The sequence below is a fragment of the Lithobates pipiens genome, unplaced genomic scaffold, assembly GCF_037356315.1.
Source record: "Lithobates pipiens isolate NorthernLeopardFrog02 unplaced genomic scaffold, aLitPip1_a1.2 Scaffold_27, whole genome shotgun sequence".
Classification (NCBI taxonomy): Eukaryota; Metazoa; Chordata; class Amphibia; order Anura; family Ranidae; genus Lithobates; species Lithobates pipiens.
Window position 1 is genome coordinate 95,581,486 of NW_027507788.1, and position 25,858 is coordinate 95,607,343.

Below are 25,858 nucleotides of genomic sequence, written 5' to 3' on the forward strand. Positions count from 1 at the left end.
CTGAGGCTGGCAATGTTGATGGGGCCCCCTAGTCGCCTGGGGCCCTCGTGCAGTGCCTGAGTGGACGAATGGTCAGTCCGCCCCTGAGTGTCTCTCAAGCTGGTGACTGCTGTCCTAGTGAAATCTTCTGTACGCTGCCTCCTCTCCCCACATCCATGCAGCAGTAATCTTCCAGTACTTCAGGGGTTAAGATAGCTGCTGGACCCGTCGTTGGCACTTATCAATAGTACCGGCTATGCCCACCTTTTTGCCCCCTATTCATTAAAGTTCTACTGGAACATCCAGCAATGAAAAGTGCTCTATGAATGGAGGAGGTGGACCTTTCATTCATCAGCCTGTCGTCCATTCATAGGGCGCTTTTTTATTGCTGGAAGCTTCTATGGATGGAGAAGGGGGGTGGAAAGGGTGGGCATAGTCGGGACTCTTGTAAGTGTCCATGACAGGTCCAGCAGCTATATTAACCCCACGACACCAGACACTAGAGTGAGACTACAGCCCCTACTAAAAAGGACCATTTTAGAATCTAGCAGACTTAAATTACATAAAACTCAAATTACAGTTGACAACTTTTTGTTCCATATTTATTTCTGTAATTATTTATTACAGCTATTTTTATAGCACTGAAAATGTACGTAGCATTTTATATACTGTACATTCATATTAGTCCCTGCCCTCAAGATGCTTACAATCTACGGTCCCTATTTCATATGTATACATACAAGGGGCAATTTAGATGGAAGTCAATTAATCCAGCACAAGGAAAATATGCAAAATCAATGCAAGTAGTACGCTGGTTAGGATTTAAAACGATGACCTCAGGCAGATGTGCTAACTACTGTACTACCCAATTTATTTTCCAGGAAGAATTAGCTGTGCATCAATTATTTTATTTGTTGCCTAGGATTGCTATTTAACCACTTCAGCTCCAGAAGGTTTTACCCACCTTCATGACCAGGCTGTTTTATGCTATTTAGCACTGTGCTACTTTAGCTGGGGATTGCACGTTTATGCAACTCTGTACCCAAACAAAATGTATATATTTTTTTGCACACAGATAGAGCTTTCTTTTGGTGGTATTTGAACACCACTGGGTTTTTAATTTTTTGCAATATAAATGAAAATTAAAAAAAAAATTAAATTTAAAAATAATTTCTTCAAGTTTGGCCAAAAAAAACGTGCCCGATCTCTGCAGCCGCACATCGGGGTAATGTCTCACTACCTGTGATTAGCGCAGCTCTGCGCGGACTTCCTGGCGAGCTCTGCACATGCAAACACGCCTGAGCTCATCCTTACGGGGGCTGTTCGGATCATCCCTACAGAATAGCATTATGTAGGAAGCCATGACTACAGAAAAGGAAACAAATAATTTTGCCCCATACTCATCACCTTCACAGGTAAGGGTAGGCAGTGAGCAGCACAGGGTTTTTCTTTGCCAGCATTGCTATATTATTTTATAGTGTAGTGTATATAGTATATATAGTGTATAGTGTATATAGTATATTACCTATACTAGCAGCCACACAGTACACTACTCCAAACAATTTACAGCAGAAAATGTTATATAGCACCTCTTTTGATGTAAAAACTGCTATATGCATACGGATGATATTTAATTCAGAAGGTCAACCACAGTGAATTGTGTTAATGTAAACACATGATTCAACAAAATGCGTTTATAATAAGAACCAGCAACCTAAATTTACACTCCCCTGTAACCTTACATAGTCATTATAAAAGTACAGTCATTCTCTTGAATTAAGTATAGATTCTCCTGAAAAAATTAAACTTTTTCCACTGACACAGAGCAGAGGTAGTTGATGAATTACAAGCCTCAGCTCATTAGCTGTGTTTGTCGTCTCAGCTTTTACTTGTCTGATAGAAGATTAGGAATCTAGCCAGTACATTGGTTTTTGGCACTGGGAAATCAGCAATTAGTTTACAGTGTTGAGCTGCCAGCACAGAGATCGGTGCCCTACCTGAAGTCCCTCCTCACCTTAACCCTCCCAATAACCCCAAAGGCTGCCAATGCCATACAAGGCCCAAATTTTGGCCAAATCTTGCTGAATCAGCCACATCCGAGCCATGGTTGCTCTTTTGACACCACCAGGCTTAACTAAAGTTGATTGTTCAACCAAGTTGGTGGCAGCGATGACCTCTGGTGGTGACTACTGTCAGAATGTAATAGTCGTCAGGGGAGATTCGCCTATCCCCACTCTTTCAAACCGGGCTTTGTCTCTCTTATTAATACCTTGTCATCCAGTCCCCGTCAGCTCTTCTCAGCCTTTAAAGCGGTTCTCCACCCTAAAGGGGAAGTTCCGCTCATCTGATCCCTCCCCCCCTCTGGTGCCACAATCGGCACCTTTCAGGGGGGAGGGGGGTGCAGTTACCTGGATAATCCAGGTATCTGCACCCACTTCCGGGACAAACCGCCGCAGATGCCCTGCCCCCCCCCCCCACACAGTTCCCAGGACACAGCGGGGACCAGCAGAGACACACAGCGCAGCTCGCGCATGCGCAGTAGGGAACCGGGCAGTGAAGCTGCAACGCTTCCAGATTCACTGACAGAGGATGACGGCAGGGGCAGCAGAGAGACGAACGATCACTCGTCATCTGCCGCCGACATCGCTGGACCCTGGGACAGATAAGTGTCCATTTATTAAAAGTCAGCAGCTGCAATATTTTTTTAAGGTGCAGAACCGCTTTAACCCTCTGCTTCGCCCCCCACCTCATCTACCCACTAACTCACCCACTGTTCAAGGGATTGCCAATCACTTCAAAGACAAGATTGATGCAATTCATGAGGATACCGCCACTGTGCGTACATCTTCCCCACCCAACATACATCGCCTAACAGCACATTCAACACTCTCCTCTTTTGAATTGGCTACTACTGAAGAGAACGCTTGGTCTATAACCATCTTGGCTCCTATCTCAGTGAAAATAACCTTCTTGACCCTTTACAGTCTGGCTTTCGCTCTCAGCACTCCACGGTAACTGTCTTACTAAAACTCACGAACGATCTACTAACTGCTAAAACCAACAGCCACTACTCCATACTCCTACTACTTGACCTCTCTGCGGCCTTTGATACTGTTGACCACCCGCTCCTTCTCAATAAACTTCTCAATAAACTCCATTCCCTTGGCTTCCAGCCTGGTGCTCTGCCTACCTATCACAGCACTCCTTCAGTGTTACCTACAACTCTGTCTCCTCCTCTCCATTGCCCCTTTCTGTGGGGGTCCCCCAAGGCTCTGTTCTTGGACCTCCTTCTTTTCTATATCTACACCTTCTCCCTTGGCCTCTTAATAACCGCCCACAGCTTCCAATACCACTTATACGTTGATGACACCTAAAACTTTGTCTATCTGACATAGCACGGATGTCCCACCACTTCCTTAAACTAAATCTCTCTAAAACCGAGCTATTAATATTCCCCCCCCCCACCACTGCCCATGCCCCCTCCACCACTGCCCATGCCCCCTCCATGACTTTTCCATCAAAATATCAACCATGCAACCATCAGTCCCTCCCCTCACGCCAGGGTACTAGGTGTAACCCTAAACTCTGACTTGTCCTTTCAGCCCCAAATTCAATCGTTGTCAAAAGTTTGTAGAATTCACCTCTAACATCTCTAAATTTCGCCCCTTTTTAACAAATGAATCCACCAAGCTCCTCATTCACTCCCTTGTTTTCTCTTGCCTTGACCATTGTAACTCCCTTTTCATTGGCCTGATTCTCCATAGGCTATCCCCTCTTCAGTCTATCCAGAATGCTGCTGTAGGGGTCAGCCCCTAGGATTACTGAACTATATTGCACTGTGTTCCATCTATAATATATACAGCCTGCTATTTCCAGTTTAGCCACAAGATGTCACTGTTGCTGCCGACCCTTCAGAGGAGAGGAAACAGGAAGTGGCAGTGAGAGAGAACTGTGAGGAGTGTGTGGGCAGCTGAGGAATTCCTGTGCGGAGCTGAGGAAAAGTCAAGTCTGTCCTGAGGAGAGGGAGACTTTGTGTGGATAAAGAGTCGCAGTATCCAGCTAAAGATCGGGCACCTCGGGCAGAGAGAGAGAGCTGTGGTGATTTTGGGCCGCATCTGTGTTCATCCATCCGTCCCAGACGGGCAAGCTGCAGCACTAGGAACTGGACTTCACCTGCCTCATGAAGGAGGCCAAGACAAGGGACCCTCCAGCTGTCTAACAAACTGTGAGTGAGCACCGGTGCTGGATTGTGATAGGGAATAGTACAGTCCCTACTGAGATAGTACGTTGTAGAAACGTGTCCCGATAAGCGGGAATCAGGCAGGACATATTAGAAGAGGGTAGCCTGTATCACTGTGCATGTGTTGGCGGGAAAGCCATTTTGTGTACCACATTCCAGTTAGCCTTACTGTAAACTACTGTGAATTGTTAATACTGTTATCCTCCTCCTCCGGCCATTATATCTTACTGTTTAATAAAGCCGGTTTTTGTTTCAGCCTCCTTGTCTGCTGTCCCGTACTTGAAACCTGCATTGCGGTCTCCTATACCTCTGACCGCTACAAGTGGCGCTGCGAGCAGGGTACGGTTACAGAGATGGAGGCGGCTGAAGGCAACGTACCTGATGTTGATGTGAATGCCTTAGGTAATGGTGGAACCCCTACAAGGACCCTCCCTATGGGCATGCTTTTTAACTTGTTGCCAAAATTTGATGGCCAGAACATGTCACTGTCAGACTGGGTGACGAGATTACAGAGCGTTGCTAGAATTTACAATGTCAGCCCAGAGCTACAGGTGGAAATTGCTTTGGCTGCCCTGGAGGGTGAAGCGCGGAAAACTGTTTGCTTACAACCGGAAGCTACGCGCAGTACCTTGAAAGAGATTGTGCGCTTTCTAGAAGAAATATACGGTGAAACAGCTAGTGCGGGCCACCTCCGGGCAAAGTTCTTCTACCGGGTACAGCAGGAAAATGAAGGGGTCTCACAATATGCAACGGCTCTACAGGAAGTACTGGCTGAGATACAGAAAAAAGAGGCAGACGGGATAACCGCCATGGGATCCGCAGACCGGATACTGAGGGAAGAATTGATCCTGGGACTCTACAGCTCTCACCTGAGACAAGCCCTACGGGAACGAGTCAGAGTGGACCCTACACTGAATTTTCGGCAAATATTGGCTGAGGCCGTGGAGCGAAGTAAAGAAGAAATTTATGCCTCTGGAGTGATACGGACCCAGACCGCCTCCCTCGGGGTTGCGAAGAATGAAGAGGTCCTGGTTAGAGTGGTGCAGGACCTACAAAGCTCCCTGGGTCTCATGCATGAGAAGTTGACGCAAATAGAGAGACGGATGGATTTGAGCTACCCCCCTGAGGTTGCATATCTGGGGCAACAACAACCTTATCAGACTGCCTCGATGGTTCCTGCACCAGAGCATCCTTACCCACGTATTCCCACCTACCGAGTCCCTCAATATCCTCCAGTGAGCTCGGCCAGTCCAGGCCTACGGGCGCCTCCCGCACACAGACAGAGAGAACAACGCAGAGAGGCTCAGTGCTGGCGGTGTGGAGAAAAAGGACACTTCGCTAGAGAATGCCGGAGGGACCTGCCTAGACGCCCAGAGCCGGCGTTAAACTTCAGGCCCCCGCAGTAATGAGGCACACTGCGGGGGAAGTAGAGTGTCAGGCCACTCAGCACAGCTCCGAACACCTGGTTGCAGGATGTCCCACCATAAGAGCCGAGTTTGAAGGCATTCCAGTCAACTGTTTAGTGGACACCGGATCACAGGTAACGACCATGCCTCAGTCATATTTCAACCGTTACTTTCAAGCACTGGCCAAGCCAGAACAGGGGACATTGATCCGGGTCACAGCAGCTAACCAGCAACAAATCCCTGTCACAGGTGTCGTATGGATGAATGTACGTCTGTGTGGACAGGAAGTTGGAAAAAAAGGTATCCTGCTGGTCCCTGAAACCTTCAAAGAAGATGTACCGGTGATAATGGGCATGAATATCCTGCGAGAGTTGGATCAAATTATGTTCACTAAAAGGGGGCCGGGCTATTGGAAGAATGCCACTCCACACAAACCAACGCAAAAGGCATTTCAACGGTTAATCCGGTTTTGTGGGACACAGAAGAGTGTCCCAGTACATCAGTCTGTAGGAAATATTCGAGTGCCGGGAAGGGCTACCCTTACCCTCCCTCCTGATCGGGAGACTATACTGACTTTGCCCGTGGGAACCTCCCGCAACCTTGAAGGTATGGAGGTGATCATTGAGCCTGCAGGCCTGGGAGAGTTAGGTCAGGATGTCCTAGTGGCCCGGACACTGGCAGTAGTCCAAAATGGACGAGTACCCATAAGAGCTGTAAACGTTGGACAACGGGAAGTCTCTCTGGTGCCAGGAGTGGAACTGGCTCGCGTGTACCTACATCGGGGAGAAGTGCTGAGTCAGGGAGAAGTGACTCTAGCTCCGATAGGCAATTCTGCTTGGACCTTGGCAGTTACTGCAAAGCCTGCAGAGGCACCGACCCCAGAATGGAATGGGACAGTCATCTTGGAACAAATGGAGATAGATGTGAAAGCTCTAAGTCCGGATCATTTACGAGCAGTTGAAACCATGCTGTGGGAGAATCAAGCTGCGTTTGCCCGCAATGCCAATGACTTTGGTTGCACAGATGCTATCACCCATGAGATACCGACGGGGGACACTCCCCCAAGCCGAGAGAGATATCGACAGATTCCACCCAAGTTGTATCAAGATGTGAAGACATTGCTGAAACAGATGATCGATTCAGGAGTGGTTCGGGGTAGTCAAAGTCCCTGGGCAGCCCCAGTGGTGCTTGTCAAGAAGAAGGATGGCACCATTCGATTTTGTGTGGATTACCGGAGATTGAATGCGTGCACAGTGCGGGACTCATATCCTCTGCCTCGCATCGAAGAGTCCCTAACAGCCCTAGGGCGGGCTAAATACTTCTCCACCTTGGATTTAGCAAGTGGATACTGGCAGGTACCGGTGGCTGAACAAGACAAGGAAAAGACAGCATTCATACTTCCCATGGGTCTGTTTGAATTTAATAGGATGCCATTTGGGCTGTCTAATGCCCCAGGAACCTTTCAGAGGCTGATGGAAAAATGTCTGGGAGATCTAAATTTTGAAGCTACCCTGATATACTTGGATGATATTATAGTGTACTCTGCTACTTTTGAAGAACACTTGGCCCGATTAGGACAGGTACTTGAGCGACTGCGGGCCCATGGCCTGAAGATAAAGCCAAAGAAGTGTCATCTCTTCAAGAAGGAGATCGAGTACTTAGGCCATACGGTGTCCAAAGACGGGGTGCTGCCATCCCAAAATAAAGTGGCTGCCATTCAACAATGGCCGGAGCCTAGAACGCTGCGTGAGTTGAAGGCCTTCCTTGGTCTGACTGGTTACTACCGGCGGTTCATCAAAGACTATGCAAAGATAGCGGGCCCTCTGAATGAGATTTTGAGAGGAACTGCTGGGCAATCCAAGAGTCAAAGTGTTCCCTGGGGACAGAAGCAAGAGGAGGCCTTCCTGACCTTGAAAGAGGCTCTGACATCGGCCCCCATCTTGGCTTATGCTGATTTTGACAAACCATTCTTCTTATCTACTGACGGTAGTCTCTACGGACTCGGGGCAGTGTTGTCACAGATGCAGGACGGACACGAAAGAGTGATTGCCTATGCCAGTAGGTCCCTGCGGGATACGGAGCGAAACCCTCATAACTATAGTTCCTTCCGGCTAGAGCTCCTTGCCCTGGTGTGGGCCATGACAGAGAAGTTTGCCGGTTACCTTACAGGGGCTAAAATCTTTGTACGGACTGATAACAATCCCCTGGCCCATCTGGATACTGCTAGACTGGGAGCCCTGGAGCAACGTTGGGCAGCTCGCCTTGCAAAGTATGACTTCTCAATTCGCTATCGCTCTGCTACAGAGAATACCAATGCTGATGGTCTGTCGAGGGTTACTTTTGAAACTCCATTGGGAGAGCTTGATGAACAAAAGGAAGAGGATGAAATTCCAGACTTCCGCAAGTTTACACCTCCAGCAGTCGCAGCACAGACAAGCGGGGAGGCCCGGTCCCTGCCTAAGGCATTAGCAAGAACTAATGAGGAATGGGGGCGAATACAAGATGAAGACATTGGACTGCGACAGATAAAAGGTTGGGTGGCTCGGCAAAGAAAACCAGACAGAGAGGAAAGGGCTGATCTTGATGCTGAGATGAAGTCAATTCTACATCAATGGGACAGACTAGAGGTTCATGGAGCTGTTCTATACCGCAAGTGGCAGCAGCCTGCCGATCTGGAGGCAAGATGGCAGGTTGTCATACCAAGGAGTCTGGCACTAGAGATAGCCAGGGAAGCTCATGAATTTGGAGCTCATTTCGGGCCAGTCAAAACTTACCAGTGGCTGCAGCGTTATGTGTATTGTCCACGACTGGAGGTCGTAGTTGAAGAAGTCTGCCGACAGTGTAGAGTGTGTGAGCTTACTAAAAGCACAGAGCAGAGGGCACCCATACAGCCCATACAGACCAAGGAACCGCTGGAGGTATTGCTGATAGATTATCTCCTCGTGGGACAGTCAGCCAGAGGCCCACAATACTGCCTGGTCATGATTGACCACTTCTCCAAGTTTGCAGTGGTCACTCCAACTCGGGACCAGACGGCTGAGTCTGCAGCTCGGGCCATCTGTCAAGATTTCATCCGGGTCTATGGATGCCCGAAACGGATTCACTCAGATCAAGGAGCATGCTTTCAAGGGAAAGTGATGGAGGAGTTACACCGACTGTATGGCATTGGAAAATCCAGGACAACTCCATATCATCCCCAAGGGAATGGGGCCTGTGAGCGCTTTAATCGGACTCTGCTTCAGATGCTGAGGACCTTAGAGGAGGACAAAAAGACACACTGGCCAGACTATCTGCCTGAATTAGTCTGGGCCTACAATAATCGTGTCCACACTACCACCGGCTATACCCCATACATGCTACTGTTCGGTAGAGCCGGACGAGAAATTGTCGAATTGAATTTGGAACAGCCAGAAGATGTGATAGAGCGATCAACCACCTCATGGGTGAAAGAACACCGCAAGCGACTCCAGACCATCTGCCGGTTAGTAGGCCAGAGATTGCAAGAAAAGACTTATACTGACCGTCCTCCCATCCAAGAGATTCCGTTGCAACCTGGAGACCGGGTGCTGGTTCGAGAGAAACGGCCCAGAGGCAAGTTGAGTGAGCGTTGGGAGGTACAGCCGTACAAAGTGATCAAGAGAGTGTATCCCAATGGTCCAGTTTACGAAGTTCGTGTTGAGAATGGGGAGTCGGCTTCAAGGGTTCTACATAGGAATATGCTACGGCCATGTCGGTCAGAAGATCGGATACCTGCACAGAGGACACCACTCCCTGCCCCTTCCTCAGAATTTGTCATTTCCGATGGGAATAATATTGAAGACTGGTGGATTGTTCCTGACTCTGCACGAGATGAAGCCCCTGTTATAGAACCAGTACCAGCTCCAAGGGAGGAAGGACAAGTCCTAACAGAAAGACAAGACCTTCGGAGATCTAGTAGGTCTACTGCAGGGGTTCCACCAAACAGGTACAATGCTGATCAGTTTATTTGGTCTAACTGTATGTATTATGAACAATGTTGTGCTGCCGTTAAAGATTGATTTAACCCTTTTCTTCCCCATGGACTATATAGCAAGGCCGAGGACGGCCACCTTTAAGCGGGGAGGCATGTAGGGGTCAGCCCCTAGGATTACTGAACTATATTGCACTGTGTTCCATCTATAATATATACAGCCTGCTATTTCCAGTTTAGCCACAAGATGTCACTGTTGCTGCCGACCCTTCAGAGGAGAGGAAACAGGAAGTGGCAGTGAGAGAGAACTGTGAGGAGTGTGTGGGCAGCTGAGGAATTCCTGTGCGGAGCTGAGGAAAAGTCAAGTCTGTCCTGAGGAGAGGGAGACTTTGTGTGGATAAAGAGTCGCAGTATCCAGCTAAAGATCGGGCACCTCGGGCAGAGAGAGAGAGCTGTGGTGATTTTGGGCCGCATCTGTGTTCATCCATCCGTCCCAGACGGGCAAGCTGCAGCACTAGGAACTGGACTTCACCTGCCTCATGAAGGAGGCCAAGACAAGGGACCCTCCAGCTGTCTAACAAACTGTGAGTGAGCACCGGTGCTGGATTGTGATAGGGAATAGTACAGTCCCTACTGAGATAGTACGTTGTAGAAACGTGTCCCGATAAGCGGGAATCAGGCAGGACATATTAGAAGAGGGTAGCCTGTATCACTGTGCATGTGTTGGCGGGAAAGCCATTTTGTGTACCACATTCCAGTTAGCCTTACTGTAAACTACTGTGAATTGTTAATACTGTTATCCTCCTCCTCCGGCCATTATATCTTACTGTTTAATAAAGCCGGTTTTTGTTTCAGCCTCCTTGTCTGCTGTCCCGTACTTGAAACCTGCATTGCGGTCTCCTATACCTCTGACCGCTACACTGCTGCCAGACTTATCCACCTTACCAAACACTCAGTGTCTGCCAACCCTCCAATCCTTCCTCTGGCTTCTGATCACCCAGCAAATTAAATTCAAAATACTAACATACAAAGCCATTCACAACTGAGCTACATCACCAAACTTGTCTCCAAATATCACCCAAACCATCCTCTCCACTCCTCCCAAGACCTCCCTCTCTCAGGCTCCCTTGTCTCCTCTTCCCATGCTCGTCTTCAGGATTTCTACAGAGCCTCTCCTATCCTCTGGAACTCGCTACCTCAACCTGTCTGGCTATCCCCTACTCTTGCTACCTTCAGGCAATCCCTGAAAACTCATCTCTTCAGGGAAGCCTATCATGCCTCCAACTAATATTTTACCACTTCCATCAGCTCATTCCCCAAAGTTACAACCTTTTGTACCATCTGCCCCATCCTATTACATTGTAAGCTCTTCTGAGCAGGGCCCTCTTAATCCTCTTGTATTTTGTTGTATTATAACTGTATTGTCTCCCTTTTATATTGCAAAGAGCTGTGTAAACTGTTGGCGCGATATAAATCCTGTATAATAATAATACTCCACTCCCCAAGGTGCACCAACAGGTCATGTCTCAGGCCTTACATTTTTTTGCACAGGTGATTTGCTCAGTTTCCCTGCCTTCATAATTACCACAGGGAAATCCTGAAAACATGACCTGTTGGGGCGCCTTGAGGACTGTAGTTAAGAAACGCTGGCCTAGCCCTTCTAATGCACATTTAACCTTTCTGCATACTCACCCCCTACTCCTGGATCATCTATACTGAGGCCCTATTCACACCAGCGACTTGGAATTGGGCATTTCTGTTCTCGACTTCAAATCATGCTAAAATCCCAGCAAAATGCAGGTTTGGTTGCCATTCATTCTTAATGGCAGCCCAATCCTAGTGCAATTTTTATCACGTGACAAAATGTGCAAAATTCATCACCCAAAAAGATGCAGTAGCTTCTTTGGCATATTTGTCACGTGATATGCAGAAACATAGCAAAAAAATTAGCAAAAAAAGGGAACCAAATTCGTGTTCTTGCTACGAGAAGTGGGAATGAGGCCTGAAGATTACCTATTGCCAGAAATTTGTGCTTTGGGGGATTTGCTGTTATTTTTGCAGTAGTACAATATAGTTGTGTTTATGGCACAAGGTGTAAGTGAAAGTTCCCACTCCAGGGGCAAGTTACAATGCATTATAATAGCTTTAAGGAATAGAAGTCCTAAAAAAGAACAGCGATCACTGCATCAACCAAAAGCATTCTTGTTTCACTAAAAAACAATCCTTCATTGTTTACACGGCATACTTAGGCTTCATGTACACTTCGTGGCCTACATATACTGCAGCCGCAGGAAAACACAAATCGCTGCATTAAAGGCAACGCGCTGTTCTAAATTAAGCTTAAGTGCACCACCCTTGTGTGGGCTATGTTTGCCTACATGGGATGCCCAGGTGTTCCATTATTCTGTGTGCAGGAAGACGGATTCATATATATTGGGAACAGAAACTGCAAAGCCACTGCCCCCAATTTGACATCTGTGTGGGTGCATGCGGGTGCATGTCCCAGAATGCAAACACTGTGATTTCGAGAACACGCACCCAAACCCACACTGTGTTGGCACCTGCATGTGGATCCACAGAACACCTGCAAACATGACCCTGGGTGTAAGCCAAAAGTGGTATTAAACCAAAAACCTAAAATTGTATATATTGCCAATCATTAGATGTGTTGGCTGCATTCGATTTTTTTTTTTTTATTATTTAGTCTCTTTTTTTCATCTGGTGATCCGGCCAGTAACACGCCTCCTGTATTAGACTGCCTCCACTCTGGATGAAGGAGCACATGGGGCACCTTTTAGACAACAGTTGTCACTCTGAGGGGGAGGGGAGTGTTAGATGGACTAGCAGATTTAGATACACTAACAAACTGAAGCCAAACTCCAGCTCCCGCTGAAGTTTAATGCACCATGACAGCAACAGCTTGTGTTCCTTTTGGGATAAAGGGTTTGCATTAATAAAGCTGATCATTGTAAGCACCTCTGTCAGTGGTAAGTGCTTTGTCTTATCACTCTAACTGATACAATTGTAGGGGATTGTAACAGACTTGCTGGCCAGATCACCAGATGAAAATAGAAAGCCCAAAAAAGAAAATGAACACATCCATCACATCTAAGAGTTGGTAAGCTGCCACATAAATGTATAATAAATGTTTGCTTTTGGGTTTATCTAAAGCTATCTTTAGTGCACTTTAAGAGGTTAATGGTCTGCAGGGCTATCCGATTTACACAAGAGCTGAATTCCTTTCATAGCTGGAATCATTGTCTAATTTAGGCGTAGAAGTATTTTCTGACAATGGACATAATTGATGTTGATATCATAATCTGCTCCCATTGGGACTCAAAAATTATCCGTATCTAAATGTTAAATGAGCTTCCTCCTGCATTCCTGACAGCAGGTTCTGGTTTTCCCCATTCTTTCTGGACAGTCGCCTGCTACTGATAGAATCTTTGCAAGCTATAAATCCATCTTCAATGACATCTTCTCCCAAGATGTGAGGATGGAAAGTCCCAGCTGTTTCTTAATATTTATCATTATGAGATATGATTGTAGCAGCAAGCTTCTGGTACAGATATCATTTTCTTTGGCCACTGTGTTAGGTAAGCACCTTGATTCACATGGAGGGATATCTCCAACAGTATGAGCCACCCTGTAATCTAGATAATAAAAAAATTGGCTTGGATTTATGTGTTGTCCAAATAGACCTGTGCAACAAGTAATCAACTCTTATTCTCCCAGTAAGCCAATAATTTATGGAAAAAGGACCATTATCTTTCCATAGAGAAGAAGTTGAAGAGGAGCCCAAAGTATGCAACAGAGATAATAATGGACAAATCAGTAGTTATGTTGGCTGCTGGTGGCTAGATCTGCATCTGATTTGACCAAATTCAACAAATGTTGGCATTCAGTGCTAAACTCCGATGTTGTGAAGGGAACAACACAACTGACAATATCAAAAATTGACAAACACAAATTGATGTTACTTCATACATTCTCGTCATCAGTTCCATCAATTCAATATCCTAATGGGTATCTGTCTGCTTTGTAAGTTAGTGGTGGCTTGTACATAGGTAATTTTCAGAGTATGAGGGAGCATCTGACCCCTTCCCATGATGCAGTGCTTGGGTACAGTGGAAATTTGCTAAAATTGAGTACTATCACATAATGAGAGAGTGTTGTTACTGGTTTCTCTGTGATCCAAAATCATCCAACACTTAGTTCGGTGGCTCTGGCAGAGGTGGGAGGCAAGGGGTGCTAGAGAGGGGAGTGTAATGGGGTCGGTGGGTGGCCTTTACACAGACTATATTACTTTGTCTCAGTGACAAAGGTGATGTTGTCAATTCAAGGCTGGATATTAAGTATTAATGGGACTTTTAGGCAGCATAGTGGCAAAGAGGTTAGCATACTTCACTTGAGGTGCTGTTCTAGGTTTGATTTCTACCTGGGGGCACTATATACCAGTGGTCTACAAACTGCGGCCCTTTACTTGCCTTCATCCAGCCCTTAGGGCACTTTTCCTTCCACTGATGCAAGACACTATTCTCTCACTGACCCCAACGATGGGGCACTATTCCTCCCAATGATGGGGCACTATTCCTCCCACTGATCCCAATGATGGGGCACTATTCCTCCTACTGATCCCAATGATGGGGCACTATTCCTCCCACTGACTCCAACGATGGGGCACTATTCTTCCCACTGATCCCAAATGATGGGGTACTCTTCCTACCACTGACACCAGCGATGGGGCACTATTCCTCTCACTGACACCAACGTTAGGGCATAATTCCTCCCACTGACCCCAATGATGGGGCACTATTCCTCCCACTGACACCAATGATGGGGCACTATTCCTCCTACTTTGTCAGGGCTGGGCTCAGCCCTTCCTTCTCAAAGCTGGCTGCCCAGCTGTCCGCTAATTGCCAGCCTCTTTTCTCTCCACAGTGACCCACCTGTTGATGATATCCTGCTCGTCAGTCCTGCCTACTTAAACTTCCAGCCCTGATGATCTCTGCCTTCGCCTCTGTCACATCTCTAGAGATGCTCTCCTGTGTCCCTGTTAGGAATGTCAGCCAAGCAAGTCTTTATTAGCTCCAGATCCTGTTTGCTGTTCTACTACGCTCATCTCTGGTTCTTTGATGTTTTGGCTTGTCTGACTATCCTTTCCGGTTCCTGAACTCTGGCTCTGTTTTGACTACGTTTAATCTGTTTATCTTTTTTTATTATTATTAAACAAGTGTGATTCAACTATACTACTGTCGCATTCTGATTCATGGTTTTTGACATACTTACAGCAATGATGCGGCACTATTCCTCCCACTGTCACCAACGATGCGGCACTATTCCTCCCACTGTCACCAACGATGCGGCACTATTCCTCCCACTGTCACCAACCATGCGGCACTATTCCTCCCACTGTCACCAACGATGGGGCACTATTCTTCCCACTGACAACAACAGTGCCAAAAATGCACTGTTTACTCCCACTTACATCAGGGAAAATTTCAATTTCCAATGGCCACATTTTTCCCCCATAAAGTCTGAAGGACAGTAAAATGGCCCTTTTGTTAGAAAGTTTGGAGAACCCTGCTGTACACATTGACCTTCTATGTACTTCATGGTTGATTTCTTCCTCCAACCAGACACGTACTAGTAGACACATACTATGACCTCTATTGGATTTACTTGAGAACTTTAATGAAATGTTAATTGTATACATTTTTCTTTATGTTGCGCCCACCCCATTTAGGTGGGTGCTTAGTGTGTTCCTGTGGTTAGTGATAGGTAAATTTAGGCAGGGCCTTGCGCTTTTTCTAGGCCTGGTTGTTTATTTGGGAGATGGGAGTGTTAGAATAGAGGGGGGTTTGGCCACCTACACTCTGGCTCAAGGAAGTACCCTCATCCTTCCAGTGGAAATGTTCTGGAAGGGAGGCAGGATTTGGGACCTGAGTGACAGGATGTGGAGAGCTCTGGACCAATCATTAAATTGTATTGGCAGGGGCAGGACTTGCATATATGGGGGTCACATGCTTCCGGGGAGGAGGAGAGAACCCAAAATGTAGAGAGTGCAGCAGAAGCGGGCTTGAAGGCCTGGGGGTTTGCAGACCCCAGTGCTGGATAGCAGAATCTGGCTTGAAGGGCTGGGGGTACAGAGACCTCAGCCCTGGATAGCCTGAGCAGAGGTCACAATGTAGACCAGAGGAGAAACCGGGTGTCCCAGCCGGGGATGCGCTGGACTATGCGGAGGAAGAAGTAGGGGTAAAGTGGACTGAGGAAACTGGGAAATTACTTTCTGTGGTAAACATGGACTGCCGATTGGGAGTGAACCACGGGAGTGCAACCCAGTAGTGCTTATCCGTAAACTGCTAGGTGTCCAAGGACCTAGTGAGAGACTTTCCAGAAATGACATGGGCTGATTGCAAGAGTCAAGGCATTAGGCAGTAAAAGCCTGGGACTTTGGAATCTGTACCCACGGTATTATTCAGAGTGATGCTGGTCATTTCACAAAAGGAGAGTACGCAGGATCAGAGTTAGGAACCAGAATCTATGGAGGTATCTCATATCTTCTATCTACTTGTTCCAATAACACAAGTTCATGAATAAAGCTTTACAGAATATAAAGACTGTCTGGTGTTTGTGAAACTTTTTGCATGGGAAGGAAAAACGGGGGGCTATTAACATAAAGGTAATGAACAACTTTGCAGCTCCCAAGGGAGTAATGCGCTACATTTATATATTTTTTATTTATTGTGAAAGATTCACCTATGCAGCAATAGACAATCTCGATACACAGACAAGTCATGAGATAACAAACCAACCGTATAATAGTATACAGTGGATGAGTAGTAAATACAACCCAGGTGCACAATACATTGTAATAGTGTAAACTCTGTCAATTGGAATAGACAATATTGCAAGTTAGGCGTTAACCCCTCATTTTTTAAAGTGTATATGGGGTTGTCCCCTAGGCCAGCCTTTTTACACCAGGGTGCCTTGCGTTTTCTTCAGGGTTGCCTTGGGAAAATGCCTAAAAAATTGTCCCAAAATTGTTGGGTGAATGAGACCTGCCTTTTAGTTACACAAAGCCACAGGTTTTTATTGTACCATTGGCATCATCGGTTGATAAGGAGGATGTCGGTTGCCTGCATTTACCTGCATTTCGGTTGCCTGCATTTACTTGTTTGACCCTCCCTTGCCTCATCGTCAGCTTTGGGGTCTTATTAGCTAAGTGATGGAGAAAAACAGAAGGAGAAGAGAAACACTGGAATACTAGTCGGTACTAGTATTTGCTCGGGAAGAATAAATCACCTCTATTGTTGGATGTCCTATGTTGATGCATTATGTCAAACTATTAGAATAATTTATACATTTTCGAATGGGGCGCCTCAAGACTGTCCAGTCTGTTTCGAGATTGTCCATAATTTTAAAGGGTGTGTTGACTGAAAAAAGAGAAACACTGCTCTAGACATATGTTCAACATTCAAAAAAGGGCAAATGGGACTTTAAATGAGGCGTGTGATTCCAGGCATATCTGCAGCCATAGAATTATACACAAGGTAACTGAGATTATTACATTTAAAATGATTGCATTAATTGCACATTATTCATTTATTTCATTTACCTGCAAGTATGGATTTGTTCCATCAATAGTAAATAATCTCAATAGGCTTTATCTCTATATTTCTGCAGAATAGTACGGCCTGGTAAGCACACATCCTACACTATCATGGTCACCTGGGCTTTACACAGCTGCTACCCTCGTTTTGGGTGTGATTCCTCACCTCAGCCCCGGGGGAGATCGATATCCCTGTCCTCTGTATCTCCTGGACAGATGTTTGGTGTCACCTATGGGCCGGACAGTAAGTTATATCCCCCTCTTTTCTTGAGAGATTGTTCTCCGTTTAAAGGTTATCCCATATTTATAGACACTTTTGATCTAATTTCAGAGCATTTGTACTCCTGATGATTGGCAAGAGCCATGAAACGTGCATCGAGTATATATCCAACTCATGCCCAGATCATTTCGACTTACTATGAGCAATGGCTAATGTTTATTGGTTTTATGAATGGATGAGTATATCTACACATCTGCATTGCTAATGATGTTGTACTGTACTTTTCAAAATGACTGTATATCTAAACAAATGCATTTAAAGAAATGTACTAAAGTTAATTGTGTCCTTACTGTCCTATATTAGTTTGACACTTTTTGTGATATGGTTTGTACCCAACAAATAAATATATATTTTTTACTCAGCAACACGCCTCATTTAAAGTCCCATTTGCCCTTTTTTGAATGTTGAACATATATCCGGGATGGAGGCTTGCTGCTGCTACTAATAGGTTATGTCAGGTCGCATCATTTTTTACTGCTCTAGACATATGTCCAGGGGTATGTCCAGGTCACAAAGGGAGAGTAGATGAAAAGAAAAAGGGGAGAAGGGTACCAACTTGAAGCAGAGAGGGAGGATGGAAAAAATAGGAGGGGGAGGGAAGGGGAGATAAAATGGAAAATAGGTGAGGAGTGAAAATGATGGGTAAGGAGGACCTCTTAATAATAATCTTTAAATTGGGATGAGCACTTTAATTCTTCCCTGTAAAACTATTTCTTGGTCTGGTCTGCAGATTTATCTCCGAGGACAGCGGTAAGGTCTTGCATGGCCTGAATATTATTCACCCTTTCAAACCATTGTTTGTGGTTTGGAGAGGTAGGTTTTTTTTCCATTTGACTGAAATACAGGCCTTTGCAGCGTTCAGTAAGTAAATGATTAGTGGCTAATTTTATAATTATTAAGAAAAAAAAATAACTTTGTGATAAGATAAAGGCCAGTCTGCCGACATACAAATTCTTCTGCCACCCTGAAGCTTTCTTTCCAATCCAGGCTATAAACAATGAGATTGATACTTCTAGATATAGCAATAGGAAAACACCATGAACACATCTGGTATCTAAACAACTCGTTTATCTAAATTGGTCTTATATCTGACTTTATTGTTTACAACCACAAAAAAAACTTCACAAAATGTAAAAGCAGAAACCTTGAGCGTATGTGTAGTAAATTTGCTGAGGCGTTGTGTATCCCCATTGTATTATGGGAAGCTTGAAGGAATCATGCCAGCTCTGGAAACTACCTGAATTTTCTAGGCTCCCCATCTTTTCCCGGACTTTAAATTATGCGTAGGACGCATGTAAACATCAAGAAGACAATGCCTAAACATGCAATTTCATCTGCAAAAGGACACTGCACGGTGAAAAGAAATAAAAAATGAGCTGAAGACTTAATTATACTTCAAATTTTCTGATGAGTTTATATTTAACAAATAAGTTTGTCCTAACCAACCTGTATGAATGACTCTTTCATCCAGCAATGGTGAACTATTGTCAATTTGCTGGACCGATAGACATGAGGTTCCATGGTCACAAATTCTCTAGCACTCTCTGAGTTCTCTGTATACTGTATCATATAGTTTCAAGTATAATTCCTGTCCAAACATTTTATTGTTTTTGAATACAGTAGGCAAAGGCTGGGACCACTGTTGGCTGTTTTGTATTGCCTGGGTCCCCATTGGGGTGGATTTTCTATCACTTCTTGTCCTGGTGACCATTATCATTGGAAAATGTAGCAAACAGCTATCTATGCAAAAAGTCACACCGTGTTCTTTTTCCAGCTTCACTGGCAATGACTGATGACTGGAGCATGAAAAATATACTTCTTGTGGAACACTTAATTATACTTAAATATAAAAACAGAAGGGATTTAAAACATGGCATGACCTGACCAACCTGTATGATTGACTCTTCCACCCAAAAATGATAAACCATTGGGAACCTACTTGTAGGCACATGCAGTCTGTATTCCCTACTGTAGGTGGCGCTTGACCAAAGCAGCAATGCTGAATGGAAGGAAGTTGTGAGGAACTTGATTCCTCTATGACTTTCTATGGTCACCAGGACACTGCCTGATTGGATGCTGGCACCCCACGTGACCACGATGGCCATCTTTGGTCAGAGCAGAGTCCTCCAACTCCTGGGGAAAGGCTCCTGTGGAGTAGGGGAAGTACAGGGACTATGCCATATCCCCATAGAAAGCCTCAGATTTCAGTGTGGAATGGCCGGGCTGCATTTCTGCTCTTTGCTGCAGAAGCTGTCTGCATCATTAAAAGATCTTGATCTTCTGTTACTGTTTGTAAGTGGCTCTGGTTGTCTGTGCCTACCCGCTGGGCCTGTTTGTATGTTGTTGGAACAATTACAGTACACTGTTCTCATCCATCTTGGCCTCTGAGTGTATTCCAGTGCACCACGTTGCACCCTACTCACATGCTGAACCCATGGGCATGTGGTCCATAAGACACAGTCACAAATTATCTAGTACTTCTTGAGTTCTCCATAAATCATGAAGTTTCAAGTAAATCTTCTGCCGTAACTTTTTATTGTTTTTAGCTGTGATTATGGAACCACTGTTGTCTGTTTCTTTAAGTTTGGGTTCTGAACTTCCCATTGAGGAGGATTTCCTTTCACTTCTATCCTAGTGCTAGCTTTTTGCATATATAGCTTCCCATTACCTTTTCTAATAATAGCAAAGTACAGTTTGTGTTGCTGCTTCACTGGCAATGACTGCATGGAGCATGAGAAGGATACTCTTTGCAGAACAATCAATTATACACAACTTTAAACGCAGAAGGGATTTCAAACAAGTCAGTGTGACCTGGCCAATCTGTATTACTCTTCCACTTAACAATGGTGAAACATTAGGAATTTGTTGGACCCACAGGCATGATGTCCATAAAGTCACATGGCCACAAATTTTCTAGTGCTCCCTGAGTTTTCTTTTAGTTCTCATGATGTAGTACAAACATACGTTTTTTGTTTTGAATAGCGTAGGCAATGGTTGGAACTACTATTGAGTCGACTGTTGTTTTTACAGTCTGGGTTGCCATTGGGAAGCATTTCCTCTCATATCCTGTCCTGGTGACCACTATCAATCGGAATGGTAGTGAGACGCTATTTATGCAAAATGCTACACACCAGCAGCATACACAGTACAGGGGTGGCTACTGCTACCCAGCCTAATCCTTAAGTGGCTCCCCTGTATAGCTGGATAGGAGGGGCAGTTTATAGAGAAACCATTCGCTTTCATGTCAATCCTGCAGCCGCTGAATGCCTGCTTCTCCTCGTCTCCTCCTCCTTGTTCTTCCCGCAGACATTCAGTGGCTGCAGGAGGAACATGGAGGGGATCGGTTCCTCTATATGCTGCCCTGTCACCCCTCCTATCCAGTTTTTTTTTTTCGCTGGCCCCAGGCCCCTGTGTGCGCCCTCATCTCCTTCAGCTCTGCTGGGTCCCCCCCTCCCCTCTCCCTTTCTTGCTGGCTGCTGTGGGGGATGTTGTCAGGATGGAGAGCGAGAAAGGGGCTGCTAAACATTTCATTTACTGGCCCCTTCTTTGTCTGACTAGACAGTCAGTGATCAGTACCGATCACTGACTCTATCCATTTATAACCTAAGCATGGTAAGTTTGTGAATGAATGGGAAGCTCTGTACATGAGGGCTGTGTGCTCAATCTCTCTTCTCTGTTTCAAAGGTGGAACATCAGAGGTCGGTTTGGATCTCTGATATATCTCACCAATGCAGCTCCTAAAAATTGTAAAAAAAAATTAGTAAAAAAATAAAATGGTAAAATATAATAAAATAAAAATAAAAAAAACAACTGCTACCAGTGGGGGAACTACCAGGGTTGCAAAGGTTGCACTTGTGACCGGGCCCTGGCGTTCCGCCTCCAAGCCTGCAAGGAAGGACCCCAAATGGGCCTTCATAGTAATTGCGCCGGGCCCTGAAGGTTCTAGTTATGCCCCTGCTACACCCTGTGTCTGTTGCAGCTTCACTGGCAATGACCGCATGGACCCAAGAAGAATACTCCTTGTTCACTGGATGGTGAACTTTTTGCTCATTGTACAGTAATGTAATCCATAATGGAACCTGGCAGTAACTAACTGCATGCACTGAGGCCAATTTATCAAAGTAAATCACATTCTATCTTTCTAACCACAAGCCATTTTCCAGTTTTTATGAATCACCCCCTCCAATGTTGATGATCTGGTTGAATTACCCATAACAATGTCTGCAAGAGCATCTTGGTGTGTTTTGCTGACTGTTGCTGATGTCTGGAACACACCCACTATCATGTCCATACTGGTTGCAGGTGTTACTAGGTAAGGTGTGTCCAATAGGAACATATTGCAAGACAAGATTGCCGAATTTACAATTGCGTCACAACAGCTGGTCGCTTTTCTTCTGTATTAACTTGGAGCAGAACTTTTTATAGGAGTTGGCATTTAAAGTGCCATTTTGATGGACTGCATGTAGGGTTGCCCCCTGGCGAGTATTTTAATGACCTAGCTGGTAAAAATGGGACTTGGCATTGAAATAATTATTTGCAAAGAGACCATAAGACCACGTGAGATCACCCATTAAATCCTACAACAGAGACTCAGATAGCAAACGTTCCCCCAAAGTAAAGGTCACTCTCTTTCTCAATTATGTTTTCCAAAAAAGTATAGACTGTTTGGTAGAGTGATGGCATCAGATGGTATTTGGTAGGGATCTCTTAATACAAGTCCCTATGAGAGGTGGAAAAAAAAACCACATCATTCAGTTTCAACAGCAGCTACCCAATGGGGAATACCAGTTTTGGGTGCAGTAATGCTAGCCTTATGCAACTCAAATTCATTTTGATCCTTGCTGACTCAACCTAAGTTCAAGGTGTGGGTGGTCCTGTTGGCACCACCCAACAAGACATCCTTTGATGGTAGTGTGAAAAAACCTAGATGGAATATTCTTGGCCCAAGATGGAATATTCTTGGCCCAAATGTGACCGTATCCTATGAGATGCAGTCACTGTTTGGGTATTCAGATTAGCTGTTAGTAGTGCAGGCTTCTCCATCCACGCTTTTTGGAGGACATTTCAGGCAGGCAATGGGTGCAGAATCTTTAAAATCATCTCCAATTTAAAGGCTAATAGGCAAATGAATCTAAAAAAAATCACGGGGGACTGGACACTGCCATGGTGGACATGTACTAGTGCACAATAAAAAAAAATGAATTGTGGTCCCCCCCCCCCCCCCCCATATTAATATCAGATCTTTTATTCTTGATGAGGGTTTTTAAAAAGCAGCATGAGGTCTCCCCTCTCCAAGATCCATATTAGACCCCTATCTGATCATGCAGCCAGGAAAAGAGGAAGGACCAGCATGCGCCCCTTCCTAAACCATACTTACGAGCTGTGAGGACATTTTTGCATGCTGAACATACAGTTTCCCCTCTATTGAGTACATATTTTTAATGTCTAGATCATGGGTCTTCAAACTATGGTCCTCCAGTTGTTCAGGAACTACAATTCCCATCATGCCTAGTCATGTCTGTGAATGTCAGAGTTTTACATTGCCTCATGGGATGTGTAGTTTTGCAACAGCTGGAGGGCCGTAGTTTGAGGATTCCTGCTCTAGATAATCCACTATGCACTGTCTCCACAATAGCTTCTCCGTAGGAATATATAGAGACAGTATTCCTGAGAAGGGAACAGGAAGTGCTGCACTGCCCGTGGTGTCACTGGGACAGGAAGTAAAAGGAAATGTCTCTAATGGGGACACAGACAAGCTTTAAAACCTAAGGGAGTTTCTAAGCCTTTTTCATATAATGTTCAAAACAAAAAAAGAAGAATTTGGCATGCTATTTGCTCAAAGTTCTGCTTTGACCTTTCCTTACATAAGTTTTATTTGCTATGCAAATGAAAGGCCTCCGAGCAAATGATTCCCATTATGATTCCCCTTTCCTGTTGGGAAATCTGTTCTAGAAAGCTTGCCAGGAAATTTTGCTTATAAAGAATTTATCGGCAGCATGTTTCTCAGAAGTTTGGAGCAAAAGGCTTTACAATCCAGAACAGGAAGTGACGTCAGCATCTTGCAAAATACTTGGCAAACCTTCTACAACATCTGATATCATAAGTGGCCTTGGGTCAGGATGGACTGCTCCCTGGTCATGTTTTCCACATTTCTTGATAGGAGCACAGGCGTATTAAACTTAGTTAGACCAAGACTAAGTGGTCAATTGAGCCTGCCCCAAATATATTGTATGTGTGTGTGCATAGATACAAATAGTATTTATTATGTGCATCATTTAAAGTACAATATTATAATTTTTTTCCCCCTTTTTTTTTTTTTATCTTATGTTAAGGTGTAAATATATTTAAATATACAGTGTATACACAGTATAGATTTATATACTGTGTGTGTGTTTGTGTGTGTGTGTATATATATATATCTATATATATATCGAGAGAGAGAGAGAGAGTACACCCTCTCACATTTTTGTAAATATTTTACTATATCTTTTCATGTGACAACACTGATGAAATTACACTTTGCTACAATGTAAAGTAGTGAGTGTACAGCTTGTATAACAGTGTACATTTGCTGTCCCCTCAAAATAACTCAACACACAGCCATTAATGTCTAAACCACTGGCAGTAAAAGTGAGTACACCCTAAGTTAAAATGTCCAAATTGGGCCCAATTAGCCATTTTCCCTCCCCGGTGTCATGTGACTCATTAGTGTTATAATGTCTAAGGTGTGAATGGGGAGCAGGTGTGTTAAATTTGGTGTTATCGATCTCACTCTCTCATACTGGTCACTGGAAGTTCAACATGGGAAATAAACATATGAGTGCTGCCAGCACTGTTGCAGAGGTTGAAGGGGTGGGGGGGATGGGTCAGCCTGACAATAAAACCTGGAAGCTGATAGGTTTCTATGCAGAGCTGCGCCAGATTTTGCACTTTCCAGTTTTAGTAAATATCACCACTAGCGTCAGAAAAAAAATGCTGTGGGGGAAATTTCTGGTGACTATTGCACGCTGATTTTGATATTTTATCTATTAGGGCCCCTTTACACAATTAAATTTAACGGTCATGTTATAATGTGTATTTCCAAGTTCCCTGTAAATAATAATAATGCCTGTTTTTCTCTGCAGTGCAGTATGTTTAAAATAAAACATGACTGGTTTTTTTAGCAAAATAAAGGCCTCTGCGTATACCCCTAAATTTTAAAACAATGAAGCTTTTAAAGTGAAAATAATAATAATATTCACTTTATGAATAAAAATAAATAAAAAATAAGGCACTGTGACCCGTCAGCATGAGAAAAAAAAACAATAATTCATAAAAAATAAAACACAAATATAACTAAGACCCCTTTCACACTGAAGCATAGCTAAAACAGCTCTAAAGCGCCGGTCGCTTTTGCGGCACTTTAGCAGCGCTTCTAGGGCGCTTCTTTAAGGTCACGTGACATTGTGACTTAAAAAAAATCCAAAAAACAACAGTTTTCTTCACTTTCAAAGCGCTGCCCATTCATTTCAATGGGCTGGGGTGTTTTTGAAGAGCTTTTTACAGCGCTCCAAACTCACCCCAAAGATGCTGCTTGCAGGACTTTTTCTAACATCCCGCAAGTGCACCCCCCTGTGGAAGCACTCATGCAAATGAATGGGAGGTGGTTTTCACGGGTTATTTCTAGTGCTAAAACACCTGAAAGCTGCCTCAGTGTGAAAGGGGTCTAAAAGTAGAGTTTAAATCATATTTTTGTTTATTAAATAACAGCAGCTATAAAAATTGTAGCTGCCCACTTTTTAAAAACACTCACCTGTCCCAGGATCCAGCGATGTGCTCACCCACGCCGTGTTCTCCCAGTGTCTTCCCTTCTTGGCGCCGGCATCTCTACTAGGGGCACCCAGCTGTGACAGCTTGCGGCTTCAAAACCAGGAGCTCACTGCGCATGCGCGATTTGCACTGCAGTCTGTGACTGGTCGGAAAGTCTTCTAGGACCTGTCATATGTCCCAAAAGACTTTGGGAAGGAGAACTTCCACTTCTGATCACCTAAGGCAACCGGAACGGAAGTGGGAGCTGGCACCCCCTCCTCCCCAAAAGCTCAGTTTCACAAACGGGAGCTTGGAAGGAGGCCTTAAAGGAGTTGTAAAGCTTTGTTTTTTATTTTCTAAATAGGGTCCTTTAAGCTAGTGCATTGTTGGTTCACTTAACTTTTCCTTCGATTTCCCTTCTAAATGTTTTTTTTCTTTGTCTGAATTTCTCACTTGCTGTTTCTCCTCAGTAAACTTCACACCATCATCCGAGCGGTGTTTAGTCAGCCAGAACAGCTTACTGAGGAGGAACAGGAAGTGAGAAATTCAGACAAAGAAAACAAAGAAAAAAAAACATTTAGAAGGGAAATCGAAGGAAAAGGTA

At 44.7% G+C, this 25,858-nt stretch overlaps 1 protein-coding gene across 1 annotated transcript in view; it reads right to left on the reverse strand.

The window, feature by feature from the left end:
* Positions 1-25,858, reverse strand: part of BCL3 (BCL3 transcription coactivator) — a 94,561-nt gene that overhangs the window by 57,176 nt on the left and 11,527 nt on the right. The window lies entirely within an intron of this gene.